This window comes from Sinohyriopsis cumingii, unplaced genomic scaffold (genome assembly GCF_028554795.1).
Source record: "Sinohyriopsis cumingii isolate HCF-2022 unplaced genomic scaffold, ASM2855479v2 utg000695l, whole genome shotgun sequence".
NCBI classification, from domain to species: Eukaryota; Metazoa; Mollusca; class Bivalvia; order Unionida; family Unionidae; genus Sinohyriopsis; species Sinohyriopsis cumingii.
In genome coordinates, this window is record NW_028315924.1 from 7,280,724 (window position 1) to 7,305,054 (window position 24,331).

General features: G+C 34.1%; 1 pseudogene; it reads left to right on the forward strand.

Annotated features, from left to right (window-relative positions):
* Positions 1–214: 214 nt before the first annotated feature.
* On the forward strand, positions 215–10,129 carry LOC149773319 (uncharacterized; annotated as a pseudogene).
* Positions 10,130–24,331: the final 14,202 nt, after the last annotated feature.

The following is a 24,331-nucleotide window of genomic DNA, read 5'->3' on the forward strand; positions in this document are numbered from 1 at the left end:
ATGAATAAATGATAACAATACTAGGTTAATCTTTTCATTGTTGTACCAAAAACGTGTTTTCTTTATCTACTTTATTTTAACATGCTTTGGTGGGAACATCTCAAGGTATACAGAAAAATATAACAGGACGAACTTAACATGTGTATATTTAATTTATACTGTTTGCTAGGATTCTTTTTTATTTCAACATATGCTACCGAAAACGTGACGCGACATGGGTCAAGAAAGGTACATCACCACCTTCAACTTGGATTTAATTTGGATTTTCACATAATTGTATTCAACCTTAATTCATTATGACGTTTGTCTGTAATTCTAAAATTTCTGGGAGATTTAATTCGTAATGCCATAACTTCTTTCTTTAAAAATTTTCGCTTATATTATAAGGAAATAAATTATTTGTTGAATTTTACAAAACTTTTTGCTTCTCACTTTTATATATTACTTACTTTAAGACTATAGGAATTCATGGCATTGTTTACTTTAGACATCTTTCTGCTATTAATGTTGATTATGCCATGTAGTCGGATATAATTACATGACTGTTTAATTTAATATTAAATAATGGTTCTTGATGTTGCAACTCTACTGATATTACTGCGTTAACTGCACTTTAATTCCTGAGAGAACTTGAAATTCATCTTCCAATCAATCTGTGACTCAATGGAAACTATTGTATTTTGGTAATATTTATATAAAACAAATGTTGCAAACATTTAATGTATCAATACATACATTTTTAATTATAATGCTAGGAATAAAGACAGAAAAGTCACAAAGATTTTGTAGATAACTTATAATGTTTCTGAATTGATGGTAGATATCTAAACAGCAATCATCTGCATCTACCTGTTTTGACAAACCATTTGCCAAATTTGGTACAATGCTTTCAAATATAATTCAATTACATCAAAATGGCTTTAGGGAAGATATGTTCTTCAAGTTTTCTCAATTTCAATGGCAGATTTATATCATTTGTATGAATTTAGAGGCCCATGATATTAAAATTATGTCTATTAAAGACATAAAACCTTAGTAAAAATGAATGAAATTATATATTTCTTTTTTCAGTTCAGAATTACTTATTTAGACTAATAATTATGATTCGTGCCCTTACTGAAGCCAAAATCAGGCTAGTATCGGAAATTTTGTTGACAAAAACCGCGATTTTTCATTATTGTCTGGCAGACAGAAACTTGCTGTTTGCCACGCCTATATTTATGTAATCTCTTAGCTGACCTCTCCGAAGATTAAGAATTTTAGCCATGCGCAAACAAGTGTTTACAAATATAAAGGCGGAAAGCGAAAACTTACGGATTCTGAAAGGAAAAAGAATAAAAAAGCTCTCTGGGCAAATTATGGCAACAAGCGCATATGTATTCGTGACCAGCATGAACGATGGAATAAAATGAAGTACACTTTCAGCCTGAAAACTAATCCAGAGGTCGCCAAATTCTTGATGGATAGATGCATAGGGGCTCGTTACAAAGAAAATCAAGGGATGGGGATTCTAACCTGTAATAATATAACACAAGGGAAGACACCGGTCCGCACCCCTTAGTAGTTCCAACACTGCTAGTTTATCCTAATTGCGTCTGCTAATTTCCAACTTAGGCCTGTCGTAATCAAGAATAGTTTAATTTACAAAACAGCTCGACACACTTCGTTCAATTTGTGATATAATGGAAAAAATGCAATAATTGTTCGCCGATCTTGACTTCTGGACAACAGCCCGACTAGAAATGCAGTTTTGCATTCGGACAGTCTTGGATTTCACCACTGACCGAAAGGTAAGATCCGAACAAACTCGAGTGTGTATAAAATATTGAACACAATTTTACATTTAGATAATTAGCAGTATATACGCTACTAATCTAATTATACCATGGCACAATAAAATTGCCCATTTCTTTCTTTGCTATTGTCTGCTCGTATTTAGCGCTCAACTGCGCACTAGAGTTTGTTCGGATCTTACGTTTACGACTGGCCTAAGTTGGAAATTAGCAGAGGCAATTAGGATAAACTAGCAGTGTTGGAACTACCGAGGGGTGCGGACCGGTGCCTTCCATTGTGTTATATTACTACAGGTTGGAACCCCCATCCCTTGATTTTCTTTGTAACGATCCCTTATGGACAGGTGAGTCTCAATTTTGCAATGAACTGCCAATTTTAGATACCGCCATATATTTCTGTATAGTTAATTATTTATCAGATCTTTTAAATTAACATATTGTATTTAAACTGACATTATTCCATTTATCTTGTAATAAAATGTTATAGCCCTGCATGAATATAGCTGGACACGCGTGTAAACCATAACATGAACTGCTGTTGTTTTTGAGTCTACCTAAGGGGAATTAAGGATCATCTTCATTTTCGCAGCAACCATAACACTTTATTTAGAGGAAAGCAGTCACTGCTGGGCTTTTTATGATGCAAAATGGTGATGATTGTAAAGGAAAGTAATGCTATACAGTTGAGAACATTTTATGCATACAATTTTTGTAAAGTATATAGAATTATTGTGTCTAATGAAACATTTATTTTTTCCTGGGTATATTAGTTATGAATTGAATGGCAGTGCAAGGAAAACGGAAAGAGATTCATCAGAAACAGAGATAAATGTCATAGAAGATATGGCCACAACTTCTACACCTGGGCCAACAGTTCACCGTATACCAATTCCTGCTGTGTCTGATATAACCACATCAGAATCCGATATGGCAGCTGTGTAAGTATTACTACAATTTATTAAAATTGTATGTGTATTTATTTGTTTAAAAATGTTTTGGTAGATGCATATCTAAGGAATTTACTTATTACATGGAAATTTATCATTCTATATTAGTGAAATATTTTGCAGTTGGTAAAGATTGTACATTTTAAAAAATATGGTATGTTATTTTCTTTTCTTGTGCCTTACATATATTTAGACTATGAATCAGAATAATATTTTTGTTTTAAATTATTTGCTGACATTTGTAAACATAAATTACAACAAACATGAATCATTTGGGAAAAAAGAGTGCATAAGTAGCTAAAGCAGTAGAAAAGTTCCTTGTGTAATTTTTTGCAAATGATATTTGCTTTATAATTGAATGCTCCTCATCATGCAGTGGGTATTTTTGTTATAGGACCTCAAGGGAGAATAGTCCTTGACTAAATGAGTCACCCTCTGTAAATAAAATATGATTATTAGTATTATTATTATTATTATTATTATTATTATTATTATTATTATTATTTGTTGAAGCATTATATTTCATTTCCATCATAATAACCGTGATAAATGATAGTGCTTTGTTCTTGTTGAATGATAAAAAACTAAAATTTTCCAAGTTCAACATTAGTATTTACAAATTTCAAAATTGTAGTATTAGGGATTTAGCTTTGCAGGGAGTTGAAGAATTTCAGGAGAAGGAAAGTTTTATGATGAAAAGTTTAAAAGTTTTATCATCCCATTTGAGTAAGTATACTAACAATAATAATTGTGATACATACATAAAAGGATAGTATTTGTGGAAGTAATGTGATACATGCATGATATATGTAACTAAACTTAAAACAATGGTTTATATATATATATATAAATATATATATATTTATATAAATATATATATATATATATATATATATATATATATATATATATATATATATATATATATATATATATATATCACTAGATGGTATTTGTGTATGAAATAGAAAGTTGCTCCTACAAAAGCTTTCTTTTCTCTGTATGAACATACAAGTTACAAAAGTGTAATTACAATATATCGTAAATATAGTATAGATGCATAACTGAAATCATGAACTGGCTATCATCGAAAGGAAATGAATACATTGTATTGTAAATTCAAACCACACTAAGGCCATAGTTAGGGGCCGTCCATTTAATACATATGCATGGAAGTTGGAGGGGTGGTTAACCCAAATGCATATGCTTGAGTACGGGAGAGGGTCTACTGATAATGTTTGTAAACATAGGAAACGGCGGGGGTGAAACCTAGATAATAATTTGTCTAATAAGTAACCTGTTTACTGAGTTCAGGCGGTGTTTGATTTTAGTGGACACTAGACAAACTTTTTAAAGTTATGCAGCTTATTTCTTTGATACAACCAGACATTCAACATCGGTGGACTGTCTGTTTTATTAAACATGTTAATATTATTAATCCTTGATCTTTTCTGCATGGATTAAATATAGGCTGTTCTATAGAATTGGGGGGGAGGGGTGTGCTTGTAAGAAAGTATGCATGTGTATGGGGGGAAAAGCTTTGCCAGATTTTTGCGTACATATTAAATGGATGGCCCCTTAAGAATGTTCAGTTTTCACTTACCTATCAAACTGAGCTAAAAAGCCACTGACTCAAAATTATATCTTTCTGACTTTTTTAAATATATCATATTTTTTCTTTTGAAAGTAAAAGCTGGACTTTCCCATATCTGATGCGCTTTCCAACACACAACAAAATATATAAAAATGTCATACTAACCTACCAAAATTTGAATGTTTGTTATGAGAGAGAGGTATAAATATTTTTCGCATGACCTGACACTATTATTTTTTTTTAGTCTTACAATGGAAGTTTTTGAGAGCAGCTTTGAAGCTGATGACCATATGTCAGATGAAGATTATGAGCCATGTTTAAATCTTTCATTCAAGTAATGAAAATTTTAGTATCTTTTCAATAAAGAATTTGTATGTGTTTAAACTGTTATCATGTATGTAACTGTGTAATTGATAGTGAAAAGATAATGAAGCTACTATCATACTGCCTGTTAATATCATCGGATGTGTTTTTCATCAGAATCTCTGAATATGTATGTGAAAGCCAACAAATATTAGATTTGTATACTAAAACTTCATAAGATATAACCTTCTCTTCTTATAGCATTTTATGAAATCTCATAAATATTTCATTTTTATCTTTAAGACCAGACAGTAATGTTTGTTTGGAAGATGCTAAAGAAGATGACACAAATGATGAGGATGATGGTAGTTATCAACCATAAATAGAAGAAGGACCTGTATTTGGCGTATCCGTACTGTTGAAGATACCTTTAACTTTGTTGGTTACAGTCCTTTTTTAGTTTATTACAGTGCACTTCTTTGTCTTGCGAAGACAAATGTGGCACTTACTTGCAGATCTAGGGATGTGGGACAGAAATATCACTATGCAGGCAAGTTGTTGCTTCAGCATTATATTTAAAATGGGTAAGGTTGCAGCTAAGTTACATTCCAGTGTAATATGCATTTTTAGTTATTATTTATATTGCAATTTAAGATTTATCAATATTTTGTTTACTTTTACAAAGATACATTTACTCCATTACCAGCAAAACTGATAGATGTGCTCTGAAAGGTATCAGAGTTTTGCAAACTGAAGGATGTTATTCACATTATATTTATTCACATTATATTACTATACATGTTGTCATCATATCAGTCCACGTATAAACTAAGGTTACTGAATTGTTAGACTTGTTTGTGCATACTGTCCTGGTGGTCATACATATATGTTAGCTGTTAATGTCAGTGGGTTCACATTTAGTAAATGGCAGAATAAGCATAAACATATATGTAAAAGTCACTATTTTTTATACAAAACTGCCACACTAAAAATAAAAAAGAACTCTTTATGGTATGTAAAATAAATCAGATTTTATATGTATCTAAAGGTATGTGAAAATGGACATTGTGCCAAGAAATGGTGTTCACAGCCTCTGCTGAATCGGCATCTACATGTGGTGATTTACGTTTGGCATCTACCGTATTAATGTCTGGCAGTACCTTTCAGAAGATGGTCATGTTTTCGAAATTTCTGAAGCTACCTATTTTAAGTTCTACGACATTTCATACAATTCAAATGACGTATTTAATTCCATCCATTGACCAATATTGGATTGACCATCAGGACACATATTATAATCGTTACAGGTAAAGGAAGTTGTAATTCTTGGTAAGTCAAATTAATATAGAAAAATTTCAAATTTATCTGAAAATTAAATGTATATCCAAGATATACATGTTCTTTCAAAATTCAAATATCATGAAAACACCTCTAACCCAATTAAAACAACATAGCTATTGATGTCTTTTGTCATGCTCATCACTTGGTTTTGATATAAATTGTAACCAGTATTATTGTCGAAAGATGAACGAAGATAATCCATGTGATCAAGATGCTTACCTTGTTACTCAGGCTCTCTTAACATTATACAAAATATTTCGCATCTTATCTGATCTTAACACGTTGACATGAAATTTGATCATTCAGCTTGTAAACATGTTTGGAAAATTAGGTGGGAAAATACAATTTAGGCGGTGAAAGCTGGATTTCAGCATTTAGTCATTAATTTCATGCTAAATCCAAGATCTGATCATGTTATAGGTTACTCAAAAACAATGGGGCAGTCTTTATTATAAGATAGCTATTATTATTATTTATTACAAATGCTTATATGAAACTTAGAGCTAATATGAACTGCAACATGCTTTTTAGGGGATGGTAGAATGGACAGCCCTGGACATTCAGCCCAGTATTGCACATAACATTCATGGAAAATTCCAGCAAGAAAATGTTATGCATCATAATAATGGACAAAAGAATGACAGACAGGAAAAGCACAAACTTAGAAAATGCATGCTTTGTAAAAGTGCTGAATTTCTTAAAAGAAAATAAAATATAAATGTTAGAAGACATCACAGATTCACATTTACAGATTACTGCTCTGATGAGTAAGTTGGCTTTAGCTCAATTACTCTGATATAATGAAACGACCTGAACGAATGTTCATGTTTATTTTCTTAATAAACAACAAATATAAATTATGATAATTTCATTAAATATATAAAACGTGATATAAGCATGTACTGAATGCTGTATAGCAATATCTTTCATCCCGAGTAATACCTAATATCGAAATTCAATCTAATGCCACTTCATGAAAATAATGTATATTTCTCTTTCATTGTGTATATGATATTTGAATGATAATGAACTTAAACTCTAATGTCCTTAGGCTATCATATCAATGTTGGTTTGTCCTGCATTCGTGCACTAAGAGCGATCAATGATATGAGGTTTACATTGGGAAGATAACCACATTCAAACAAATCACAATTATTTATATATATATATATATATATATATATATATATATATATATATATATATATATATATATATATATATATATAATCCACGTTACTCATAACAGGTTATATATTTGGTAAATAAGGTTACACAATTTTGTGACCATTGACTCCTTCAAATACATTTGTTGTGCATAGTTATGTCCTTGTGACAGTTTGCTTAATTAAACAACAGTTTGTGTCCAGCACATGAGACATTTAATAGTTAAGATGTTTAGTCTGCAATATATTAGTTCTGAAGCACTGACGGTAAAATCAGAAACTTTATTTCTAATGATAAGTGTATTTAAATTCAACAGTTTATAGTGAAATGTGTCGGTATTTACAAGTGCATGCCACTGATGTCTTTATTTTAATCCTCAGAGAAAGACTTTCCAGAAATCAAGCATTCACATGATGTATTGCATGGAGCAAAGAATTTAGGCAAAAAACTAATTCAAGTAAGTCACAAGACAATTTTAGTATGAAATATGAATTGAAATAATTACCAGTAGATATAGAACTTGAAAAACAGCAATCTAATATTTAACATAAAAGATAAGTTTCGTATGTATCAAATGTTTGAATGAGAACTAATAATTAGTCCTTTGATTTGTAGGCTGGTCAGGAGAAACAAAACAGAAATATGTTGAAGTGGACCAAATATGTTGTTAATCATTTCTGGCACTGTGCACAAATTTCTGACAACAGTGAGGATTTTACTGTAAGTAGATATATAATACTCTTGTTGCATTATAATGATGTAAAACTGATTTTTTTTCAGCAAAATGTTTCCATTCTTTTTTTTTTTTTTTTTGTTTACAACATTTAAAGTTTAAAATACATTGTATACATTGTTTCATATTTATAGGGTATATGGAGTGGTAATTTGCAACATGTTGTAAATGATGTGATGTGATTTTGATTTTTAACGTAGCTTTAACAATTTTTCAGTCATATCGCTACGATGTCTGCAGTGTGGCAGTTTATAGTGATGTCTAGCACTGGGGCATCATGCCGCAGACATGCAGCATGATGTCCCACCCAGTCACATTATCCTGACACCAGGCCGACCAGTCCTAACACTAACCTCTTAATGCTGAATTCCAAGCGAGGCAGCTGTTAGTACCATTTTTTGTAAGTCTTTGGTATGACTCGGCTGGGGATCTAACCCACGACCTCCCGCATCCGAGGCGGACGCTCTAACCACTAGGCCACCGGAGCTGTTGTAAATGAACATGAATGGTTATTACCACATAGTCAAAGATGAACAAATGCATGTAATCATGGACCTCTTCCCAGTGAAAGAAGTAAAGAATGGCTCAAAAAGGACTGTCCACCTCATGTTGCACTGAGCAGAAATGTTCTGGATAAAAGGCTCTTGAACCGGATTCCTTACTACACTACCTTAGCTTTAGGTAAGTGTGAAAAAATGTTTTGGTGTTTTACTGCTGTTCTTTTAGCTACTAAAATGATTAGTTTCTAAACGTGTGTACTGCATTTTTGTTGTATTAACTCATTCAGCCCCAATCCCGCCTGTAGGCATGATGAGGCTGTATCCTACTTCCAAAGTGGGCAGTATTACAAAAAAAGCAGACAGGTGTTGCTCTAAAATGATGCCCAATAGTCTGCACTTTCTAAATGCATTACAAAATGCAGATGGGAAAAACGTACTTTTTGAGACCCGATTTTTTTACACCAAAAAGTCGGCCATTGTTGGAATCAGATTTTGTGACTGGATTTTAGTTTTTTTTGCCTGCGATCTGATTCAAACCAGTCTGAACTACACACAGACAGGTGAACCTTTGCAAAAGTAGGATAAGTTGGGGATTGGGAGTAAAAAGTGGCCAGGAAAGGAAAATCATGGGTCAGTAAACACAGAAAAGAAAAAACGACTCCAACTTTTACTCTCCTACACATGCCAAACGATGTTTCTAGCACACCTAGGCATCACTCTAAGAAACAACTCTTGGAAGCAGATGTATTTGGATGTATTCAGAATTAAGCCCCAAAATGCATTCCCTACCCCCATTTCAGGTGAAAATGAAAACAACCTTTGGGGCTGAATGAGTTGATTATTCTCTGCACTGTATAAATAATGTTACTGTACAATATTTTTATTTTCATCAAAACAGATTATTTTATGTCGATTTATAAATTTAAAATAGTTGTCTGCATCTGAATCAATTTATTCATTAAGTCATTTTACTTTAATTTTCAGAAGTACAGCAGAGCTGGATAATTTCCAGAATTTGGTTTTATTGTATGCCTCCAAATCATATAAGCCACCAGCTTTCAGAGCTAGGAATTTGCTGGCAGCTCTTGACCATAACAATCATATTGACAGAGATGTGATTGTTAACAAAGATGGAACAATAAGGTAATAAACTTGATTTTTGTTTTTAATGTCGTAATTCATTTCTGTTAAAACATTAATGCTTCACCTGAAGGTTGATAAACCATCTGTGTGTGGTACAATTTAATCTAACAAAATAAAGAAGAATATTTTTATAACTTAATTTCATAAACCAATTTTGGCTAGAATTAGCCTGTAATTTAATTAGAAAAGTCTGTATATAATCTAAACCTTTTTATGATATCTTGGTAAGATACAGGCGTGCTATATTGACATTTCTATCTGTAACAAAATGATTTGTTACATGTAGTTTTATGCTGTTTATGCTTGGTCTTTCTAGAATTTACAAAATATGAAATGACATTGTCAGTAAAATGTTTACATTTTCTTGTCAGATACCAAAAAGTGGGAGATGGTCTGCAAACCCAAAGAAAGCTGATAAACAGTACCTACATATTCCGGAAATAATTACGAAAATATTGAAAACGAGGTTAGATGATGGAGTTGGCATGAACCAGACAGCTAAATGATCCTAGAAGAATATCTGCTGTACTCGCTCCAATACCACCACCGCCTACAGAAGAGATTGTTACAAAGCAGAAATCTCGTTTTATGTTACAATGATGTAGGCCTTTTAGGTCGCATTTGATGAACTAGTATTTTAGTCTTGACACCTTTTTTGAAGTTTCTAGAGCCATTTTGGTTGTACTGAAATGTCATAACGAATGAACAGTATTATGCTGGATAGAATAGTATCCTAGTATTTGTCGTTCTGTTGATATATACAAACCGATCTGTATTCATGAAACACTGAAAGAAGTTTTCCTTTCTCAACTCAATATGAATCTGCATTATTTATCATTTTATTTAATGTGCATATGCAATAATACAATCATGTTCACCCTATACTTTTGTACCTTACATCCTTTACATCCCATGACAATGCTAGTCAACTTCAATTCATCCTATGATTTTAATAAACTTTCTGTATAATACCAGTAGTATAATACCAATAAATAATCTCCTCACAGTTGCTTTTAAGACACAGCCATACATATAATTATTCTTTACCGGGTAGGTAGATAATAAAATGTTTAGCAAAACTTGTTGATGCAAAATAAAAATTGCATAATACAAAAGAAATGCTTTATACAACTTAAAATAAAATCAAAATCGGGTAATACATCTCTGATATATTTAATGTACAAGTATTCAATTACAAATTTAAGATGTATGCCTAATAACACAATTTCTCACCCATGTGACCAAGAAATCTAGCCATTTTGCTAAACTTGCTTTTCTTATCTCAGCCTGGCTGTCTACGTTTTAAAAGAAAAACCCTTGTTGTCTTCTGCTTTGCCGGATGGAATATACATATATATATATATATATATATATATATATATATATATATATATATATATATATATATATATATATATATATATAAGAACTTTGCTCATAAATTAAAGCAACTTAGTTTCTCCAACTTTGTTAACACACCTTACAAAATATTTTGAGACAGACACACATACATATACAAGAGGATGATCTATTTGGTAGAACTGCAGACCCACAGGCAATATATGTCACTGGTTAAAACAAACCAAATTCTCTCAAGAACTACTGCAAAGCCAGGAACAATCATAAATGTGTTATGTCAAACTTGTTTGTTTTTATCAAAACTAATCAAACATCTGAATCTGCCCCAATTGAATCAAACATCATAATGAGATTGCATATGAAAAGTCACGCACTTGCTATTTCACAAGATTTTCATGTAGTGTACCACGACACTAGCAATAGCAATACCTGCCACATTTCCAGGACAGAAAATATAAATTTCCAGGTAAGTCATGAATTCAAATCTTATCAAAGTCATTAATACCTATTTAGAACTGTGCACCCAGTATTGCACTGCACGCTATCAAGCTGCTGCATACCACAGAATGTTTTCCAAATTGAGGAAACTTAAAGGTTAGGAGTATATAAGCTATTAATTACTTATTGTTACTTTTATATAACATCCTTGAATTAAATGTCATAATACAGCAATAACATCAAATGGTTATTTTTTCTTTCAATTTTCTAATGCGTGAACTTGAGTAATTAGTTTTGACAGGTCACCCAATTGCCCCCATTCACATATTTGTATCAATATTCTGTATTTATACACAATAGCGCAGTGTTCCAAATGCTTATTGTGCAGTACTTCCAACATGTAACAATTATAACTTTTTTCTTTATTTCCTTTTTTAAGAGCAGCATATGTAGCTAGATTATATTTAGGTAATTATTCTTATTTTCATACAAGAGTAAAATACCTGATGACTTTATATAAAGGGAGAGGCAATTATAGTACTTGCCTAATAGGTGTTGAATGTGCTAACTATATTGCAAAATTGCAGGGTTCTTATAATTGGAAAAATTGGGTGAGACAAATAATATACGTCAGTGTTTGTACCAAGACAATGAAATCCCAACCTTTGATTGGGATTTCCTCGTCTTGGTGCAAACCTCATCATAGATTCTATTATTCACACATCATATCACTGGAAAGATCAACCAAGTCTTCCTTGAGTAAAGCCACGGCACTGGCCAAAACTATCTGGGTATTTATCCCTTATACGCCATACACAACAGCTTGGAATGACACGTCTGTTGCCAGCACCAAGGTATCCATAAGTCCATAAAATAAACTGTCTATAAGCAGCATGCCTTTTTCCCCGGTTGTAATCATTATCTTCTTCTGCGGCCAGGACATTTTGCCTATACCTCTGTGCAACAACAAGCACAACTTCATCTAAAACAACCAGGTCAATGTCCTGCGGAAATTTTAAAAATTTGTCAGTAAAAAATATTCTAAACACATAAAAGCATTAAATGTTCTGTGGGAAAATATTTATTCTTGTGTTATGTAATGAAGCAAGCATATATAATGATAAACAAGTGTTTCAATAAGCTGCTTAATTCACTAATACCAAATAATAAATAATAAAAATATTAACTCTGGATGGGCAATTGAGGCAATTTACAGTTGCGAGACTTATGGAAAGTAGAACTAGAAAGACACAATTTACACAAAAATTGCTTACAGAAAGCCTTGAATAGCGGTTTGACATTATTTGTTTGCAGCACTGCTTTTCCTCATCAGTTGGCATTTCACGGCAGTTGCTACATATGCACCAACTTGGTGATTCACCTCCTGGTCTTGGATAATATCCTAGTTGCTCTGTTGATGAGCCATTTATTACTTCAAGGACCATGTTGGGGTGTTTTTAGCATATTCGAGCCAAAAGGTTATCTTTTCCTTCCTTTGTCATATTGGCTGTGCATTCCTGTAAGAAATGAATTCAACAATTTTTAAAAAAAAAACTGACAAAAAAATAAATCATAATTTTACAAGTCTTAATACAAAAGCTAACTGTAATGGGTAACAAAAATCATGTTTACCTTCAACTGATGATCTCTGACTTCAGCTGTAGGAACCACTTTTGTCCTGCTAAGTGATGGTCCTTGATTTCCTCTTGCTCTCCTTTGCCTTGTAACTCTTCCTCTACCCCTACTACCTGACTACTTTCCTGTAACCCTTCTACTTGACTCTCTTCCTGTACCCCTTCTAATAGACTCCCTTTGTGTACTCCTTCTAATAGACTCCCTTCTTCTAATACCTCTTCTTCTTCTAACATCTCTTATTTGATGTTGGTCTGGGCTATCAGTACTGTCATAAGTGATGACGTCCGAGATACTGATTCACTTACAGTGTTATCTGAAACCTATAATCAAATCATATGTGATAAAAGGCAGAAAAATCACAAGTTTTTTCAAATGTAATATGGGGGGGGGGGCTTTTTTATTTTTTGTTTTTAATTGTACTTGGCGAAGCTAATACTTGTATCACATAACAATGTACCATATATTTCTTACTGACATAGCCATGAAATGGACATTTATTTAGAATGGAGATTGCCCACTACACTATTATTATTATTATTATTATTAGTAGTAGTAGTAGTAGTAGTTATTATTATTATTATTATTATTATTATTATTATTATTATTATTATTGTCATCATCATCATCATTATTATTATTACTAAAGCGTAAAAACAAATGCGCAAATCATATCGAGTATCGGATACGTGAGCCTGAGGTGGTAATGCAAATGTTCAAGACAATCAACTTCATTCTGAGCCAAAGAGGCGACTTCAGCGAGAACTTTTAATAGTGGTTCTGATTACAATGATACGAATGATCATATTTTTAGTTAGTTTATTTTACAACATAACACACAATCTCACAAACACGACAAGTAATACGGAATGGAAATTTCAAGAATTGCCCCTTAAAGGAGCCCCTTATTGTCATGATACTCCATCATATTGCCTTTTTTGCCTACTTCTTGTAATTTATTATATACAATGAGAAATCTATACGCAATACATTTATTGCGCGTGACTATAAAGAACTAAGGAGAAGGACAAACGAAGAAATATTAAGAATAAGGCAATAATTACATCAAAAACAGAAACACATGCTTACCTCGACTTCCATATTTGTTGACGCTCGTCACGTGACACTGCGACTTCGGGGAATATCGGTAAATTCCGTTTCCGCATAATTAATTAGCAATCCGTATATAAGTGTCAAGAAAAACATTACATTTTCATTGATTAAACTGACGGTTGTACAATTTATGAAGCTGAATGACGTGTAATTACTCATTATTTGTACTATACGTTTCATAATATCATGCACTTGCAAGAACAGAAAAAGTCGAAAATCTTAGGTTGTATGCCTTTAAATGTGTTGCAAATTCCCTGCAGGACTTGTAAGAAGAGGTTATTTAAGAGTTGCCTTAACTGATGACAAATCGGCATAATTCGTTTTAGAAATCATAAAGTCTAGTTGCTAAATTCCATAATATGTTGGTCAGTGTTTTGATGAGAAGTAATTATTTTAAAGTAATAGCAGCCATTTTTGATGACATTAATAACATATGTGTAAAGTTCAAAGGCTTTGGAATTATGTATTATCTACGGAATTTCACTTATTTGCATGGAAATACGAAATAGACAAGTATAAATGTATTAATGCAAAAATGATCTTTGTACAATTTGGTGAAAATCTGTCAAGTTTTGTTTGAGGAGAAATCAAAGAAAGAAAATGTGAAGAGATGAAGGTGAATGAAGAGGCACAAAATAAACAATTTGTTTTATCCAGTGAGTTGTTCTTCGTGGTTGTGATAGGCATCTGTTTTCATTCTTTTGAATATTGATTCATAGTCTGATCAAATTAAAAATTGCCAGAACAAACTGCTATATAAAAAAAATGAAAAGGGGCATTGGCATACATATACTTACATTCCACAATTACGCTGGTTGATTCTTCTCTCTGTAGTAGAACACGATTATAATTTGTGCTGGAGCTGCTGGCCACACAAGTATAGGATCCTGTGCTGTTTGTTAGTATGCTAGGAATATGAAGAGTATTGCTAGGGGGATTCCTGTCCTTCCATTGTACAACGGGCTGGGGGTTTCCTGATGCCATGCAAGTCACTGTCAGATTGCTCCCCTCCCTAATCCTCAAAGGCTGTACTGAAGGGTTCAGGGTAATAATAGGCTTGTCTGTTAATGAAAAGTCAGCATGGCTTAAAATGTGATTTATTCATAGTTACAAGGTGTTATTAAATTGAGTGCTAGAACACGATTCAAGCAATTGTAACAATCAGGCACACTATCTAAATGCTTTTCAAAGAAACCCAAAAAACATGCTTCAATTCAGTTTAAAGAAGTTAAAAAGGTGTACCAGGTATGGCTTAAATACCTCAAAAGGTTTTTCACTTGACCAGCAAACGAAAAATGTGTCATTTCGTTTTCTTCATTATTTTCAACGAAAGATGAAAAATACTCAAAATGGTCAATTCCAAGCTCGTAAATGGCCTTTAACTTTTAGTTTGAAATATGTACCAATATAAGCAGAAATATTTCAATAAAAAGAGTTAATATAAGCGCTGTATGACTGGTAATGTAGTAAAATCATCAAATTCAACAAAGAGATACAAAGCTAAATGAAACGTGAACAAAGACTGGGGAGAAACTATCAATAACAGCACAAAAAGGGATTAGATGGATATCAAAATGCCAAACAATGACTCTTGTAGCAATATGTTGAGCACCTAAGACATCTGAGATCTGAATGAAATACAAAGAAAGACGGACAAACACTTTATTCCTCTTTTGGATGGCTGGTATGATCATCCATTTGTCATAAATGACCAGAGTTAATACCTGATCTAATACATATTCAAGATGTGTAATAAATTAAGTATGGTTGACATTAATCATCATTGGTCAGCATCAATTTCATTTAGGACAAACTAGATATTGTAACATTCTTTCAGTGAAAACCTCACCCACATAACATACTAATTAGCACTGAGTTTTGTTAAATCTATAAGTAATTATAGTTTTTATTGGGGAAGTATAATAACAAACCTATCTTTCTGGTATAATTAAAGGTATTAAACTGTCCACATTTTATTGCAACCAGAATAATTCAAAAATAGAAAGTAAGAGACTGGTTGTTTATGACCCTTTCATGAGTCGGTAACGTTCAGTCATTATAGAAAGGATGCAACCATCATCTGCTATGCTTGACCAGACCTCTAAAAAAGGCCAGCTAAGCACCTATGGGTATGTTTGTGAGAGAGATATATTGCAGGAAAAAAGTTCCGGTCCCAAGGGATTTACTCAATATCCTTCAGGAGGAAAGGAAAGAGGGTTGGATGAAGGAGGGTTGGATAACTTCCTATTTGGGGGTATTCAGCATCTTCCCAAGCACCATGAACCTGACGTACGGGGAGGTCTAGTTTGAGTTGTCTGTTGGATTGAATATGTTTGCAAAACATGGCAAACAGACGTTGAGGGCGATTTGCATTTCCATCTTTTTGCATATAAAGTGATGGCCTAGGAGTGGTTGATAAAAACCGATGTTGTTGGTCCAACAAGTATTGGGAAGCCACTATATGGATGAGTGCCCCAATGTGGGTCGCTGATTCAAATGTAGCAGCCCTTACAAATTCTTTACTATGGATAAACCAGACCTTTGAAGAATGTGAAGCAATGTCATGGAAGATATGAAGAAATTCAATGGATAATGCCATGCAAGAGAAAGTGGGTGTTTATACATCTTGGCCACTAATTCCAGCATGCGTTGTGTGGCATCTGGATTCAGTGATGGATCGTTCAGCATACTAAATGATGTAGTTGAGAAGATGTCAGCATGTGAAACAATGGTGACAAGTAACATGCCTGTTTGTTCCATGGCTTCAATTGTTTTGATCAGAAGGCAAGCCCAGGCTCCTATTTAATCTAGTTCATCCAAAGTGATAAGGTTTAGTAGGCGACTTTTTGGGATGTACCCGGCGTAGTAGTCAAATTTATCCCCTTCTTAAAGTTTCCCCAGGGAAAGAATTGGCTAGCCGATTTTTCCCCTATGAAAGGAACAACTGGATAGCCAATTATTCCCCCCTACAGATGAAAATGTTCCCCTTAACAAAAGAATCGGCTAAGTGAATATTTTCCCCCTTCGAATTACACATTTTATACATTAGAAGAACTACTTAGCAAAACGCAGTTTATAGAAACAGACGCTAACTTACTTAAACAATTTTATAAGAACAAATGCTACCCAAAAATGAATATTTATTTTTAAAACCAACCGTACTAAAATAAATATTCATATTACGACCGACCATATTACAAACAAATATATTATTGCCCCTACTTGATTGATCGGTTTTTACGTTTCTATTATTTTGTTTGGATTTTATATATAATCAGAATATAAAATGCCGAAGTATAATTATTTTAAGGTCTCACTTGGAAGAATCATGATTGTCCTAATTGTCAGTTTTTACTAGAATAGGTAAAATAATTTAGTAGTAATTAAAGTTGAATATCCTTAATGTTATTAGTTCTTGACTCACAAGCATGGATGATATGTCACACATTGATATATTATCACGTGTTAATGATAGCACATACCCAGCAAATCTGGCATCTACCAAAATTCTCAAAAATGAAATAGCGAAAAGCGCAGCATTCTTATTAAGGCTAAAAGTTTTACTGCAGGCAATGGGGAACTTTATAAAGATAACCGCAGTGTTTAAAGAAGAAATGAAGTATCAACAGTCCTAGCAAGCCTTTATTCTGGTAAGTGAAAATTAAAATATTGGTAATCATAATATAATATTAATGCAAAAGTCTAAGTTAATCAGTTAAAATGTACAGAGTCTGGGTCTATTGCACTTCTTCTAAGATAAATAAGATATAAATATATTCATACTCTAACAAGAACAATTATGCATAATTAATCCAGGGAGTGATTATATTTAATTAGAGGAACTGCATATTACTTGGTTAATTAAATGACCATTTCTGGAATTAAATGAATATGAATTCCTCCTTATTAGAGTATAAGATTGGATATATTTTCCTTTAAAGATATCAACTGTCTTCGAAACCTGTCTTCACTCTCTTATGTCTCTCACTGTCTTCCTCTCTCTTTCCCTGTATTCCTGTTTTTCTCTCTTTTCCACTCAAGTTTTCTCTGCTCTCTGTCTACGTCGTTGTTTGTATATATCTTCACATATGTCTTCCTCTCTCTTGTCTCTCTGTATGTAATACCTCTGTATTCTCTCTTTCTTGGCTATCATCCTATTTTGCTCTCTCTATATTCCTTATGTTTTCTTCTCTTTCTTCATCTCTCTCCTCCTGTCATCTTCTGGCATCCTCTCTTTCATCTCAAACTCTCTTCCACTCTCTCCTCTTTTCCTCTCTCTCTTCCTTGTCTTCTTCTCTTTTTTCTTCTCCCTTGTCCTCTCAATCCGTTCCCCGTCCTACTCTCTCTCTCTCTTTTCCTGTTTTCCTCTTTCTCTCTCTCTACCTCTCCCTCCCTTCCTCTGTGTCTTTGTCTTCCTCTTTTGTCTCATCCTCTATTCTTCTCTCTCATCCTCTGTCTTCTTCCTTATGTTTTCTTCTCTTTCTTCGTCTCTCTCCTCTTGTCTTCTTCTGTCCTCCTCTCTTTCACCTCTCACTTCCACTCACTCCTCTTTTCCTCTCTCTCTCTCTCTCTTCCCGTCCTCTTCTCTGTTGTCTTCTCTCTTGTCCTCTCACTCCCTTCCCCGTCTTTCTCTTGTCCTGTTTTCATCTCTCTCTCTCTCTCTACCTCTCTCTCTCTCCTTACGCAATTCTTCTCTCTCATCCTCTGTCTTCTTCTATCTCCGACCCTCTCATTCTCCTATCTCTATTCTTCTCTCTTTCTTTCTGTATTCCTCTCTCTCTATTTCTTTGTCTCAGTCTCTAACCGTTCTTTTCGCTCTCTCTCCCTCTGTTGGCCCGTCCATTTTCACCATCTATCTCTCTAGTACTCTCATTGTTCTCCCTTTTACTCTGTCTTCTCTTTCTCTTCGTTAGTCTCACTCTTACCCTGTCTCTTCCTTTCTGTCTTCCTCCCTCACGCTGTCTCTCTCTTACTCTCTAACATTTCATTCACTCTACTATACAGGTGGATATGAAAACCTAGAGAACAAATCATTAATGCCAGGAAGGGTATTACTGGAAGGGGATGAGACAAGATGTAATAAAATATGTCGGTAACTGCGAGAAAGGTAGTAGTGAATCTGGGGCTAATACAAGTAGCACCTCCACTGAATCCTATACCAGTGCTATCCAAAGAGTGGACCCTAGTTTGCAATCAATATTGCAGGTACTCTTCCTATGAAAGACAACGGGAACAAATATATTGTTGCAGCCACAGGTCATTTTTCCAAGTGGTCTGAGGCTGATTGTCTCTCCACCAAAAGTGCTAATAAAGTAGTATCATATGTTGCAATGGTCTATGGACTCAATCATAACTGATCAGAGAAAAAGAGTTCACCAACAAGCTCACATATCAGCTAACAAGCGAGGTGGATATAGACCATAGGATATGCTATGCATACCATCCACAAACAAATGGGCAGATAGAACATGACAATAAAACCCTGAAAGAAATGCTATCCAGGGTAGGCAATGACCAAGCAATAAACTGGGATGTCTGGTACCACAGTACACTGCTTGCGTACAGGACAAGTGTACAAGCATGTACCAAGGTCACGCATTTTGAGATTATGTACGGTAGGAAGGCTTGTATCATTTCTGCACCTAGCGAAAGAAGAGATTGCAACGAATTCTCTCGTGACATATTGGCAAATATTAAGAAGAGTTTATTGGTCAAAGTGTAACAGAACACAAGAAACATCCACAGATCTGCAAGAAGCAAAACTTGTATAAAAGAAATAAGTCATTTAAAACATTTGAAAAAGGAAGCTCTTGTTTTTATGAAGAACGCAAATAAAATAAGAAGATTTGGCTGCAAACTGGCACCACGATGAGTGGGCCCTTATGTAGTAAAATATGTCCTTACAAATGGCAAGGTAAGACTGCAACATGAATATAGTGGCAAGCCGCTGTCTAACATTCACTGTGGCTATTTGAAACTGTATACAAGTAGTTATCTAATGACAAAATCCACTACCACGAAATATGCCAAAAATTACAAGAAAAAACTGAAAGAACTATTGAAAAGACAAATGAGACAACAATTGAAAAGATCCCCAACAAGACATTCAACGAGGCCCCAGGTACACGAAGAAAACAAATACATTCATAATATCTTCATTCCACCTACAGAAGAACATTATGCAAAGATAGTTGCAGGAAAATACAGATTATCTTTATGCAGCAACCAACGGATAATTTACATAAAACATCCTCAGTCCCTACTAAACTGCAAATTGTACACGGTAGTGGTAATTGTATGTTTAGAGCTATCGACTTTGCAATTTCAGGAAGCAAAGAGAGCTACAACCTTTGGCCTAATAATAATGTCAGGCATATGCGCTCCAAAATGTTTACTATAATGCGTAACAATTACCTCAACAAAAATGTAAATAAGTATTTACTGGAGAGTAGTAATGGAGTCAAATACTGCATCGACAACTAATGCTGAGATTATGGGGGCAACATCGCTGTTATCCACAGACATTTATGTGTACTCTGCTAGTGGATCAAATTCAAAAGGAGTAAAGCAGTGTCATTGGTTGAGGTACCCATCATCCTTTTCCTTAGACACTTTCTCTCAGTCAGGAATTTATTAACAAAACCATGCAAATGACCATTTTGATGTAGCCTTTGGTTGTTAAGAAGAAGCATGAACATTAATTAAAAGTTGTTTCTTATCCAGTGTAAGTGCTGTCTGAAAGTGTGTTAGTCTGATAATGTAATCTGAATTAATGTAAAGGCTATGAAATAAACCCTATGTGAGAGTTCGTTAAGTGAACCATTACATGAATTATATTTCACAAGTGGGACTGAAGCAGATTAGGAAAGAGTTCATTAATGAACGGAAACCACTTGGTCGTAGTGGGGAAAGAATCTGCTAGCTGATTATATCCCCCCATTTGTTCCATGATTCGTTTTTGGATATTTCACTCACTTCCAGACCTTGAGTGAATTACCAAAGAGCCCACCAATGAAAAGAAATTATTTGGTACTAGGGGGAAATAATCGTCTAGCTGATTCCGTCCCCTCCCATTATTTGTTAAGTGACCCATTACATGTACAGCATTTCACATGTGGACATTAGGCTTATTACCAGAGAGATTATTAACGAAAATAAACTAATTGGTTGTCCATGGGGGTGGGGGGGAGAAAAAAGGGGAAAGTAATTTCATGTAGGGGAGGAAAGAAATAGCAAGAGGGGGAATTAATAAACAAGCTGATTATTTCCCGGTAAAACTCTCACGCAATTGCGTCAGAAAAAATCTTGCTTTTACGTTAATCTTACTTTTCGCATCTTTGTCTGGTTGTCACAGTCAGGTTGTTTCAGTCATGGTGTCCATGTGTCTGAAACTAAATTCTCAATGGAAGCAACCATTGTTGTCTTCTGCTTAGATCGATGGAGTTTTTTTTTGTAATAAATATTCCTTATTTATTGTTAATTTCATGCAATATCCATCTACAGAATGTGATAATACCTCAATACAATCAAACGTTGAGTATTGCTATTTGCTCTCACCTAAATTGTATACTTCGGACAGACAGGTCATGCCACAGCCTTCATCAACATATTCATCTTAAAACACCATATCAACATTTGCACATTGCGTTAGACCTATTCTCATTGCTTACTATATGTACCATTTATAATTGTTAAGTTATAGCTCTTTGCGGGTGAGGGTGTATGAGCTGTAAATATAGGTGGATTCTACTGAGATGATTATTCTGATTTTCCTAAAATTTTATAAGACAAATGATGTACAGATAAATGTGATGACATAATAGTCAATGATGAGTATGTGCTGAATGTGCTAAACTATATTTCAAAGATAAAAAGTTATTTTAAGTATAAAGGAACACATTGGGTAAGAACAATATTCTAGGTTTGGTTTTCCACTGAGACAAGGAAAACTCAGTTAAGGGGTTACATTAATAGTTTAATAATGAATAATGTAAACCCTTCACTGGGATTTCCTAGTCTTTGCGCAAACCCCACCATATATTATGTTAGTCTGTCTGCCCTATATGTTGCGACACCCCTATCCTTACAATTTTATGTGACCTGGTGAGAAGGTAATGGCATGTCAAAAGCAGGCATCATTACCTCTACTGTAAAGGCATAATGACCCTGAGATGGGTAGCCCTGTAATGTTATTTGTTATTGAAGAATAGCTGCAGAAAGTGGTATATACTATAGATTATATACAAGACATCAGTACAGTTAGGAAGTGGAGAAAAGACTGCCCAGGAAGCATTTTCCCCATGGAGCTTAAACCTTAGTGAACATATAACATAAACCAACTGTTGATGTATATCAGTTCTACTCCAGTGTGGAATGTCTGATTACTTTCACTGTCAAGTGATATTTCAAAACTAATTAGATTAAGGCTCACACTACATCTCCTCTCCTGAGTATGTTAACATTAAAACGAAATGACAAGCTACCTAAGTCTTTTTCAAAAGATCGGTCTCTCAGGTGGTTTTGACAATCTTCCCGAACGTGTGAAATATCCGTTTTGACTGTTCGGCACTGCTTTGCTTTCATCTCAGTCAGGCAAAATATCAGGGTCTGAAAAAATCACTTTGAGTTGCTCCGATAATGTGGTACGCATGAGAATTAATTTTATATTATTAGGCTGTATCTCTCCCTCGTTAGTTACCACCGTATATGAAAGATGCGTAGATGCCACAGATTTAACAATGCCTGAAGAAAACTGATCTTTTCCATACTTGATTCCCTACCTTAATCTTTTCATATTTCGTGCACAATGTCGACGGTCATAATTTTTCTTTTGAGTTTGTGTTTGATAGTTTTCCGATTTCTTCAATTTTATTAAATTTGGCCATTTCAGCTGTATGTTTTCTGGTGACACTGGCAAAGTAGTTTGTAATTTTCTTCCCATCAATAATTCGACAGGGCTGTGTCCATTCGGTAATGGTGTTGCGCGATATATCAAAAGAGTTATGTAAGGATAGTTTGCTTTTTAGGTATTCTTTTAATTGCCTGAACAGCTCTTTTAGCGAGACCATTGCTCTGTGGATATTTTGGACTACTTGTAATATGTCTTTCTCCATAATTTGTCTCAAATTCTTTGAATATTGCATATATGTAATGCGGAACATTATCTGAAACTAATACTTCTGGTATCCTGTGTCATGCAAAAGATTGATTTGAGATGACTGACAATTGTTTTTGAACAAGTGCCTTGCAATTTAGCTATTTAGATGTATCGTGAAAATTAATCAAGCACCAATTGATACGTTTTACCATTCAGTTCAAACAATTGTGATGACATTCTTTGCCAAGGTCGACTTGGAAATTCATCTGGTATCATTGGTTCAGCTTGATCTCTTGAGTTTGCGGTGCATTTTTGGCAACATTTCACCAGGTGTTCTAGCGGAGTACTTAGTCCTTTCACCAAACTAACATTTTGGCGCATTCTCGGCATTTAACTATGCCTTGGTGACCATCATCAATTGTCTCTAGGACCTCTTTTTGAAGTGATTATGGTACAACCTGTCATGTACTTTTCATTAAGAAACCATTCTGAACTGTAAATTTACCTCTATAATCCCAGTATAATTAAAGTTTTCCGTCAATAGCAGATTTATCTGGCCACCCCTTTTCACAGAATTGTACATGTTGTTTGCAAATCGAATCATTTCGATATTTAGACTTATTTGTTCAAATCGAGTAATTGATGCGGGCAAGTTAATAACTAGGAAATAAACATTAGCGTTAGTTTCTGCCTTAAGTTCTCTGACACTCTTAGAGTGATAAGTTAAAGGTGCTCTGAATAGAGCATCAGCAGTTAATATAGATTTGCCAGCAACACGAATTATATAAAAGTTAAATCTCATCCAATACAATCTAAAGCGTTGAATTCCAGATGCTGAATCCCCAATGATTGTTGCGACCATTAGTGGTACTAATAACGTATGGTCAGTTTCAAGTTTGAATTGTGATCCAATTAAATAATTACTGAAGCGTTCACATACCCAAGCGATTGCAAGGGCCTCTTGTTCTTTTTGAGCGCAGTGATGTTCAGTTTCTGACAATCCTTGCCATGTTAACCCCACCAGTCCCAGACTGCTGCCATGTTTTTGCTGTAGCACAGCACCTAGTCCAAAGAAGATGCATCTGCGGCTATACCGGTTTCTCTGTTTGAATCATAATGTGTTCAAGTTGGTGACAATATCGTTTCTTGTTTGATATCTCTAAAAGCTTGT